The following is an 11,753-nucleotide window of genomic DNA, read 5'->3' as shown; positions in this document are numbered from 1 at the left end:
CAAAACAGCACAACTTTGCATGTGGTCAAGGGCTACCCTGCAAGCATAAGAAACTTGAAGGACTTTGTGGTACACTGCAAAGAACTCGGTATCGAGAGTTGGAAGGTCTTTGCTCTATTCTTCAGTTTCTCCTACTAAATTATGGCTGTAACATTATCTTTTTGTGCCTTAATAAATGTATCTGTAACATGTAAATAATAACAGCTGCCTTGCCTACTGCAGAACACCATTGTGAAGAACACAGGAATTCGTGTACTTTGATGTGAGTTACACATTATAAATCTGAATGGTGGAAGCAGTTAAAAATGAGAGTGAAAGTGAAAAGTAGCTAGAGTGGGCTCAGGTGGCCATGATGCTAGCATGGGCAAGTTATAAGGGAGCAAAAAAAAAGCCTCTGATTAAAATGTGACAAAGAGAAAATTTGGCACACAGGAAGAATGAAGCAGAGATGTCAGGAGAGGACCCATTAAGGGAGGGACAGAGTCATAGAAGAAGAGGGAGAGAGAGACAGACAGAGAAAGAGAGATAGGAGAAAAAGAGGAGTGAAAACTGAAGACTAGGAGGCAAGCATAATGCAGTGCAGTAGTCTGTCAGAATACAAGCATCTGAGACATAGAGACCGTCTTTGGAATCTATCTCCAAACTTAAAATAGTGTGTTATGTATTGCACCCATAGTAGATGCTAAATCCACATTTGCTGAAATAAAAAACTTGCCACATTAGGAGATCTTTTGGCTCTTTTGCTAAAAATCGTCAGAGGGATACATTTCAATTTCTTACAGAATTGCCCTTTGTCTGTCTTTCCCCTTCAGGCTCTAACCCCTTTGAGAAAATGGAATTCATTTTCTCAAGAAGCTGTAAACACACATATTATAAAAGTTAAAATAATGGGGACTCCAAAACAATAGATATTAGATATTATAAATAGTTAAAATTTAGAGAACACAGCACAGTAACCATGTATGAGACCACCAGAAGCTAACTGAACTTAGACCAAAAAAAAGTGAGGTAAATTATTGAGACATTAATTTGTGTGTGTGTGTGTGTGTGTGTGTGTGTGTGTGTATTTTTGTAATTCTCAATTTTCTTTTTAGGAAATAGATGTTAGTGTCCTCTTAACTGGGGACTAATGGCAGTATAGAGAGATAGCTACCAACACCTCAATACCTGTTTCTGAGGAAGATGGGAAATAATGCAACGCCTCTGGGGAGCAGGGAAAGTTTTTGGTGAAGAAAAAGACAGAATAGAAACAGAAGATATTCCTCAAGACCAGGAGAGGAGGGGGGCCCTGGAAAAACCAGGAGTGCTTGCACTACTCCTTGACAGAGCCAAGGGAGATGGAAAATCCTGGAAGCGGTTGTATGTCACTCTTCCAGAGGTTAAACCACATGAGTGCAGCTTCTAGGTGCCACAGATATCCTTCTGTTCAAGTGTGACACAAAAACCATAGGGCCACTTCCCTTCAGGTACCATGTCCAGGTTTAGAAAATGAAAAACCACATATATGTTCCCCAAACCAGAGCTATCTCCCTAAAAGTTATACTTTGAGTAAGACCCTTAGAATCATTTCATACCCTGAAGGGAAGAATCTCAATTAATGACAGAAAATCATTTTCTCATTAGCCTTAGGAAATAGAGGGATTTGGTGTCAGATCTGATTTGATATTAGAAAAATAAAGACCACCCATATGAGTCCTTGACAACTGCTCATGTGATTCTTCAGAACCATTGTTACAGGCAGGATATTTTCCTTAACATACACACAGGAGGCAAATACAAAAACTGGCCATCTCTTATAGGCAAGTTTCTAAAGAAAATATTTGAAAAGGAGGAGTTCTTTTGCCTGCCTCAAATGTGTAATGGGAGGAAAGAGGAGCCAGAGTGTCATTATATATCTGATCAAAATAAAGAGAATCTCCTAAGTGTATAAAGGTTTAGGAGTGAGGCTAGAACTACTAAGCCCGAGCTACACCCCATGCTTAGATGCAGGCACGTTTGAGCTAATCTGGCAGTCTGGTCACCCTGGTCTAACTGGTGTCTATTTGCATAAATACTAAAGACTCTTGAGTGGAGACCAATTTTAAAGGAAGGAAGGAATAGGCAGAATGCTTGAACTAATAGCAAAGCATTGTTGTAAAAGAGAGGAATAATTCTGAATATAACTTGGTGCCTGTCACCTGAAGTTGCCCTCCAGCTGAATCCCAGTGAACTTACGTCTTATTCTAAGAAGAGAAATGAAAACCGATAAACCAGTTGATGTTCATTTCTTCTAAGATATTAGGACACAGAAAAGCTCTGTTTAGGAACCAATGTGGCAAAATCTTACCCTCCTGCCAAAACAACTAAAAAACTGTATAAAATGTAAAACTGCACAAAATGGAAATCAACTATTTTCGGACATTATACAATAGGCTAAACTTTAAACCTTGCGAAAAGGTAAACAAATGATGGGTGCTGAACAATAGCCAAGCACAGGAAAGAGAATTCCAAGGACAGCAAAGTGATTTTGCAGAGTTGAGGTGACAGAGATCAGAGCTGAGGGGACTGGAGTGGTTGGACTTTGCAGGGGAGAGTGCCAGAGAGGAGGGGGCTAGCCAGAAATTGCATAAGGGTTCCTTGAGGCATTGGCTGAATATAAGCTAAACCTGCATTGGTAGGTCTTCATAAGACTAGGCAAAGAACAACCACTAGAAAAAGAACAGCTACTAAAGAGTTGTAATCTAAACAATTCCTAGAGATCACACAGGTTTGAGACACATTCGATTTGCAAACAAGCAGAGAAGAGAGTCCTCGTTGGAACATTCAGTAGAGGTCCCAGAATGTCCTGCTTTCACAGTCAAGGTAAATAAGCCTTAGAGTAAAGCACACTTTAGGTTTAAGTTAATAAACAAGGCTTATGCTTAAAGCAAACTTTAAAATGATCAAGTTGATTAGCAAGTAATTTTAACTGCCTGCCTAAACAAATCTTAATACTCTTTAAAAGAAGCCAACAGAATCCAGAAACTCTGTAATTTAATTTCTGTATTATCTATTAGGCATTCAAAAATTATGAGATGAAAGAAGCAAGAAAATGTACCCATAATCAGAAGAAAATCAGTCAGTGGCAATGAAGTCAGAAAAAAACATAGGTGTTGGAATTGTAGACGAGAACTTTAAGAGATATTATAAATACGTTCAAGGATTTGGAAGAAAACATGAGTGTAACGAGGAGAGAAATGGAAGGCATATGAAAAACAGTAATTTCCCAAAGCTAAAACAACACCATACCTGAAATTAAAAACTCACTGAAATTAGACAAGGCAGAAGAAAAACTAACAGTGAACTTGAAGACATAGCAATAGAAACCATCCAAACTGAATCACAAAGAGAAAAGAGACTGAAGGTAAAAAGAGAAAAAAAGCTCCTCAAAATTTGTGATATGTCTTTAAGGCTGTGCTTAAAAGAATATTTATAGCTTTAAATGTTCATATAATAAAAGAAGAAAAGCTTAAAGTAAGCAATAGGAAAATAGGCTTTCTTCCTTCTTCAGCCCTGGAATTGGAACCGTTTCAGCTTTATCAAGGACTCCAGAGCCTTTCCCATATTGCCCTGACACATCGCAAAGCTCTAGAACCTCTGTGTCAGTGCGCAGAGAGGGTAGAAACTCCTGGAGTGGGGCAGCTGAATTGTTCCCTACTGGAAGCAGGGCTGACAAATTCTTCCCCAGCTTCATAAGTAACAGTGGGCTCAGCAGCAGATGGCTATGGACAGATAGGAAGAAAAGACAGAAACCTCACTGTAGCTGATAGGACTTATTCATAAGGAAATGTGAGAGAAAAAACATCCTGGGTATCTACCAGAAATAACTGGAGGTGGGATGGGTGGGATTAGAAATGAGGAATATCTTGCAGGAAGTTAAAGGTCAGTAAAATATATCTGATGACAAATTCTCCCTAAGTGAGTAAAATACAGCCATGGGTACAGAGAAGGTCCACAATGTGACCTTTTTAAAATCTAATTTAGTAAGGCAGTATATTAGTTATCTATTGCTACTCCCCAGCTCAGTAGCTTGAAACAACTACATTTATTTTCTCACAGTTTCTCTAGGTCAGGACTCTAGTTCAGCTGGGTCTTTTCCTTCGGGGCCTCCCATGGGCTGCAATCCAGGTGCAGGCTGTGCCTACCGCATCTAAGTCTCACCCGGAGAAGACTCCGCCCCACGATCACTCCTATGATTATTGGCAGGACACCATTCACCATGAGTGTTGGACTGAGAGTGTCAGTTCCTTGAAGGCTTTTGGAGAGAAGATGCCCTCAATAGCTTATCAGATGGGCCTCTCCAACCTGGCAGTTTGCTTCATCAAAGTGCACATGGAGAAGTCAAAGGGGAGAGAGTGCAGCAAGATGGAAGTCACAGCCTTTTGTAATTTAATTCCATGGAAGTGACATCCTATCACTTTTGTCAGATTCTATCTAGTAGATACAAATCACTAGTTCCAGCCTATATCGAAGGGGAGGCCATGAATACCAGAGGCTGGGGGATCTTGGGCGCCCTCTACAGACAGGAAAACAAGGGCAGGGCAGGTATTTGCCCATGACGTTCTGGCACGATGTTCCTCCTAGAGAGTGACAGCCAAAATAAAATGTAACATTTGGAGTGGATCAAGTCCCTCAGGTGCTCCGACAACCACCTTCCTCAGATGCCTGGAGTCATCCCAGGGAGGCAGTAGCTTAGAGAAGAGTGTAAGAAGAAGCGAGTGAGGGGAAAGAGAGAATGCTGATGTTAGAGCATATAAGAAGCTTTACTTGCTTTTAGAATGATATTTCCTTGAAAATAACAATTTAGTAGATAAAATTTTCAGGGATATTTTAAGATAAGATGTTTTGTGTACATGTGTGGGTAGATTTTTCTAGTCCCCAAGCTATCAGCGAGTTCCTGAAGAGAGAAGTTTGAGAAGTCCAGGAAATGTGATTCATTGTAGTGTTAGCTAAATTTCAGCCATTCAAATAAAATAAATAAATAAAAACAAAAGAATAAATTTCAGCCATTCAAATATCTCTTTTGTGACTTTTTCTAAAGTTGTATTATTATGTATACATATTTTTAAGTTTAATGTGCATTTTTACACCGATAAAAAAGATTTTAAGATTTTTTTTTATAATCACTGCTATACCCCCAAATCCATAACTACTGGTCATAAATATTTTTCTTACATGTGTTAAAATTAATTAAACCTATTAAATATTTTTAATGTTTTTCCGTGTTCCACCGATAATCACTTCATCTCCAGGGAAGGCAGCCTGAATTTTGAAAACTGTGTATCACGGAAGGAACGTGTACTTTGGGTTTGAATAGTCACTTTGCCATTTTCTATTTATTAAAATACAGGAAAGTAACACTTGGGTTATTTGAACCTCAGGCTCCTTTTCTATGAAATTAGAATAATGGTATTCACCTTAAAGTGCTGTTTGGTTTTAAAGAGATGATAGTTGTAAAAAGGATCATACTTGGTTATCCAATAATAACAGCAAACATACTAATATTGGTAATACCTCATACTTATTACACAATTACTGTGTTCTAGGTACTGTACTAAAGCATCGTGAATATGTTTTCAATAAAACTTGTGTTATGATATCAAGTAATTCAACAGCCTCAACCAGTATTGATTATCACCCACAACAGTTCCCAAGTTTCTAAAGGAATGAAAAATGTTTGAGGGTGTGCTGATGGATTAGAACATTTATAGTGACTCCAAAATTATAGCTGGGAAAGAGTAATACAGCAAAATGGGATTAAGTCTACATTTTAGATAAAAGTTATGACATTTAAATGTCTCCCTTTCTAATGTGCTATATTATATGGATTATACCAAATTAGTCCTCATAGTTTATAAACTGGAGCATGAAGCCCTTGCAGTTGATTATGCCTCATTTAAAAGGCAAACATATTCACACATATGGGGCTTCCTACAACTTTTAGGCACAAGAACACAAAGTATGGGAAAGGTGTGCCCCGTGGGTGGTAATTTTCTTTAAAAACCAGAGACAAATAGGCAAATAAGACATGCTCTTTATGTGTCTTGACCCCACTATTCCAAATTTCCAAAACTCATGTCAAAAATGTTTGCAAATAATCCCTTCTAGTTTTGAGTCCCATCTTCCAGTGAACTATATGATCTTACTCAGGTCTCACTTCCTCTAGCTGTTTTTTTTTGTTTTGTTTTGTTTTTTGTTTTTGTCTTTTTTTTTCTTTTTACTCAAACCTTCTCACGTAAGGCATTTGCATGGAGCAGACTTTTCTTAAGTGTTGATGTGACAGGTGTCCGCTTCAGTCTACTGCCTAGCTGTCTAAGAATTCCATGCTTCACTATTTTCTGGGGATTCTTCCTGTAGCCTCCCAGAGAGGATACCTTCCTTCTCTTTATTATGGACAGCAACCTATCCAGCTCAGACCTTGCTATTGCATGCCCAAAGATTCACTAGGGGACAGTGCCATGCAACAGATTCTTCCAGGCTTCCCCTCAAAGAACACAAACGACCTGGAAGAAACTTTGAGATTTCCTTACTTTCTATCATCTCAACCAATCTCCATGAGAGGAAAGGAATAGTACATAGAAATTATTTTATCCCATTTCCTTTAGAAGGCAGATGCATCTATAGTCGTTTTGGGTGTTAAGTAATAACTTGCCTTCTCTTTGTTACAGTAGGATAATTCCAGGTAGAAATAAGGAGGGTTAAATTCTCCTAGTCTCATTTTGACAGTTTCCTCTTCCAAGGAAAGAGTTCCTAATTCTACCTTCCAACATGCCTCAGACTGGTTATGCACACATTTATGAATGAATTAGACCTTTGAAATATTCAAATACAATGTCTCCATTTTGCAGGAAAGCAAACTGATGGCAGCAGTACCTAAATTCAAATAGCTATTCAAGAATATGAACAGACAACTCAATTGGCATATCACAACATTCTATATTCTCAGTGCATCACTTAAGTATCTAGGATGAAAGGAAAAAAGTAATCCTTTGAATATGTCCTGGCAAAGAATGTTATTTGTACTCTGAGACCAACAATTGTCCCCCAAGAATTTTAAGTGGTGAAGAAGCTAGTAGCATTTGTTAGAGCCTAACCCAAACTGTATCTCGTTCCCTCTTTTCTTGACGCATTACTTCCTTTCAGTCATGTTCATCAAAATTCACACTCCACGTAACATTTCAACACAGAGAAGGAAAGAGGAGGCTATAGGCTTCTAGAATCCTGAGCAATACTTTTTCTCCTTGACAACAGAAAGCCAAATTTTCAGCTGAAAAGCCATGAATATCAGATTAATAAGTTTAACAAAATCCTCCCTTTCTCTAAAAATATTGGGGATTGAAGGGTGACCCCATCTGGGCCAGGGTGGATGTGATAAAATGCAAATGTGCAGCTTCCAGTGGGAGAGAACATGATGCAATACAGGTCAGAAGTGTGGACTGACTGAGGATAGTTTTTAATACTAATGTAACTGGGGGAAGACTGCTTCCAGATGGGAGGGGCAGCCGGTAGAGAAGGGTTTGTGGGGGCTGGGGGTGAAAATTGAGCAAGCATATGGAGACAGAAGGGAAAGAAAAAGGCTCTAAAGAGCAGAAAATGTGGAAGCAGGACTCAGATTGCAGAGAGCTCAATAATGATGCATGGGGCTGTAAGAGGGAGAGAAATTCAGGAAATAACCTCAGATAAAGATGGAATGCTGAGGGCTCCTGGTAGAGCAGTTTCCATTAGATGGCCAGAGAGGAAAGAGCCTGCCAGTGCAGCAAAGAGCAAGAAGGCTTCGCCGGGTTTGGGGATAAAGTAAAGAAGGAAAGAAATGGTAATGCATAGAGCAGCAAGTCTTTTAGATTCTCAGGAAAGTCATTCAAGCATCCAGTAACATCTGAATTTTCTTCTACTCAAAATATCTTCAGAGATAAAGCAAATGCAGCAAAATGTTACCCAAAGGGGATCTAGGTAAAGGTAAAGGGGATGTTTTGGTGTCCCTTTGGTATTTGACTATTCTTACTCTTGCACAGAGGCCCCTGGTGGACATAGACTCACTATTCAGCTTTGTTCAACACCGTGACCTCATCTACAATAAATGTCAGGGTCTCAATTCAAAACACAAGCAAAGGGTGATGAGACAGAGAAGTTGCTCACTTAAAGAAAGCTACTCCATTTTAATTCCGTTCAGTCAGTTTACTAGCAATAAATCAATCAGCGACTGTATGAACTCTGATTCTTCTTCACCAGGTTTTCTTCTGTTCTCATTTTCAGCTTCGATATATGATACTTATTATCACCTTAACCTTAAGTCTATCAATGTTTCAGTGCATAGTAGCTAATCTGGAGTGTGTCCATATCTTCCCAACCCTATATTTTCTTAGTACACACTCCCATTTTGAAATGTGTTAGCAGTTTTCAATACCTACACAGTTATTCATACTCAAGTGAGGTCCTATTTAAATGCAGGCTCCTTTTCTAGACAAGACTGTCTCATACATTATGATTAGGAGGTCCATAGATCTTTAACCAAACCCATTTCATAGACAGTTTAGACTTTGAGGTTTCCTCACAATGTGGTAAAACACTCTGTGTACACGGACATGGCTTGCCAGGTGCTGTCTGGCAAAGGACACAATAGAAGTGGCAGGAAAAGGCCACGAGTCTCAGCCACACTCTATTTACAGTAGGAATGCCAGGTCCCTTTGGAGTTGACTGCTTCAGCAGAACACAACTGGAAGCCTTCTGTTGGGGGACTTCCCAGAGGTTCCCAATTCAATACATGTGCCTGGTGTGGCCCTTGTATCATGGAGGAGTGATGCAACACGGGCACCACTTCCTCGCAACCACATCAGACTCCGACTCCTCTTTGATTGCAAACTTCCAGGCAACCAGAAGTCTCTGACAAACTATAACTTCCATCTCAGAACCAACATCTTTCATTACACTGCAGGGTGAACAAGCCCTTTCAGCTGCTTCCTTGTTGTCTGCCTTAGATTTTAACCTTCCTTTCATCGTGTATGTTTCTCTCACTCTAAAGTAGAAGTAAGTCGATGGAGAACACTGGGTCTTTATGGCTCTTAGACGGTCTGCAGAGAGATCCTGGGATGCTAGCCTCTGACAGTTTTATTTGAGACCATGTAACCGGAGGCAAGTAGGAAGGGATGCTATTGTTAGTATTTCAAAACAACATCCAGTATCACCTTCTGTTTTGACCTGTTCAACCTTTTCTTTCAAGAAATTATCCTTTGATTCTCAAACTCCCTTGCCCTTGTCTGAGAACAAAGAGGCCCCCCCCATTTTTAGTGCACAAATTGCTTTAGTCATTTTCAGGTTATGAAGTATGGGGGGAAATTTTCATACAGAGAAAATACTTACGATTTCTTTTATGGATAATTCAAATATAGTTGAACCTTAGAACTTTAAGATGAAGAATGAAATTGTTATGAGTTTGGGGGAAAAAAACTGAGCAATCAAAAACCAGTCTTCATGTATGCACAATAAAATTGAGTTTTAAATTGTGTAATCATACCTCTGCATAACATGGCAGGGATATTATTGTTTGTTTTGATGTTGTGCTCTATTTTAAAATGTACATAGCTATGCAAATAAAGTTAGGTAACTCAATCAAGGCACAACTTTCCTTTTTTTTTTTTCTTAATTTACCATCTTAGTTTCTTAAATCTAAAACACAGAGGAATTAAATGCGAAAAAAGTCAAAAGGAAATAAATGAAGTGTTGATGTTTCCTCTCAAAAAAATTAAAGATATTTAAGATTTTCATCAGGACATAGTTAATTAACACGACAAGTAGGGTGATACTATCAGTAAAAGAAAACATTTCTAAAGTGTGTGTCCCTGTCTAATTCTCCATCATCTCCCAACACTCCTTCCATACCCATACCTCTGGTCATTGTGTAATTACTTTTCCAGGTTGGAATGCCCTTTATCCTTCATGTCTATCTGGCTAACTCATGCTTGTCCTAGAAAACTCAGATATGCTGTCATCTTTTCTCCATTACCCTTAGTGGCTCAGAAAAGCCAATACTTTTACTTGCAGAGTTTGTGAATCAAAATGTAACAAATAGGGGTCTCTGGGTGGCTCAGTTGGTTAAGCTTTCGACTATTGGTTTTGGCTCAGGTCATGCATGATCTCAGGGTTGTGGGATCAAGCCCCTCATCAGGCTCTGTACTCAATGTGGAGTCTGCTTATCCTTCTCCTTCTCCGTCTGCTCCTCCCCCAACCCCAATCTCTCTCTCTCTCAAATAAATAAATAAATATTAAAAATGCAACAAATAATTATATATCAGGATTGGTAGGAATATCAAGTGTTATTTCACAACCGCCACTATATGTTTCTTTTTCTCTGACAAAATCAACGCGGATTCAGGCTTGCTAGTGATAAGCAACGTATTTTATATGAGGATGTTGTTGAAATTTCTTCTTCAACTTCTGGTTATAATCTTTGACTGCTTTTTCTCATGGTGGAAGCACACCCAATTTTTCAGAAGCATTAGCTTTACATAGACAAATGTTCATTTCATCAGATCCACACACATTTGCTGTCAGAAGTCCATTTTACACAGATAACACGTTGCACTCTCTTTGTATCATAGACTTCGTGCTTCTACTTTTGTCCACAGGAAAGATTCAAATAGATTTATCAAAACTAGCAGACATAACTCTTTCCCAGTGGGAAAGTAATCCACATCAAGCCCCACAGATGCATGATCCATATGTACCATTAGGGAAATGTCAGGTACACGCATATCAGAACTATAGAAGTTCTTATCTTCATTTGAAGCAGTAAAAATGAAAGCTTCCATAGGGTTCCAACAAATTGTATTTGTTCTCATTTCTCAGATGACCTTTTCCAGAGGACTAGCATGCCTCATATCATATAGTACTATATTCCTGTCAGAAGCACAACTTTCTTAGATAAATGTCTCAATTGGGTTAAATTTAACACCAGTTATACTGTTGAATCCCCAGGTCATTGGACATATAGGACTTGTTCTTTTTCATCCCAAATGTCTACTTGCTGTCCACATGAGGCAAAAACAGTTTCTTTCCAGTGATGTTCAATTCCCGCATACACTGTCTTTGCTAACATGGTATGCAGTGTTTCCTCCTCTTCCCCATGGCCTGGTCCATCCATTTTCCACTGCTTCACAGTTTTGTCATCACTAATAGTAGAAAAAGAAGTCCCATAAAAGTAAGTACATATTGCTTGTACAAAACCCTCATGTGCTTGTATTGTACAGATGCATTTTCATTTAGACAAGTTCCAAATTCTAACCTCTCTATCACATGCCCCAGGAAGGACAGTAGCCATGCTTTTTGGATGCTTTGCCAAGCAACTGACTCCATCTCAGTGACCATCCAGGAAAGCAAAGAATGGTTTTGCAAATACATGTTCCACTTTGGTGCATTTAAAGCTCTTAAGTATTCTTGTGGGACCTCAAAAAAAAAAATGTAAGTAGGATCATAGCTTCTTGGCATTCTTTGTAAGTCCAGCTTGATTTTGCAGACATAGTTGTCCAGGTTCTGGCTCAGCATCTTCGCTTTCACTTCGGCTGCTAGTTGTCCCCGACTCTCCAAGCCTTTCCTTCATGTTTGGGTTACTGCTGCCTCCTCAAACAAAAGCCTCTTTAAAACATTTAAGTTATACTACCAACTCTCTACCAGTAGTGGTGTGACTCATGTTCTCTTAGCATCATTTCTTTATCCATAATGAGAGGAAAAGCAAATAAGGT

The 11,753-nt window shown here is 39.0% G+C and overlaps 1 pseudogene; it reads right to left on the bottom strand.

Annotated features, from left to right (window-relative positions):
- Positions 1-10,328: 10,328 nt before the first annotated feature.
- LOC123784241 (DDB1- and CUL4-associated factor 13-like) lies at positions 10,329-11,531 on the bottom strand (annotated as a pseudogene).
- Positions 11,532-11,753: the final 222 nt, after the last annotated feature.

Source organism: Ursus americanus, chromosome 4, assembly GCF_024610735.1.
Source record: "Ursus americanus isolate L20-20 chromosome 4, mUrsAme1.1.p, whole genome shotgun sequence".
NCBI classification, from domain to species: Eukaryota; Metazoa; Chordata; class Mammalia; order Carnivora; family Ursidae; genus Ursus; species Ursus americanus.
The sequence above is the reverse complement of the archived record's forward strand: the minus strand, read 5'-3'. Positions and strand labels throughout refer to the sequence as shown.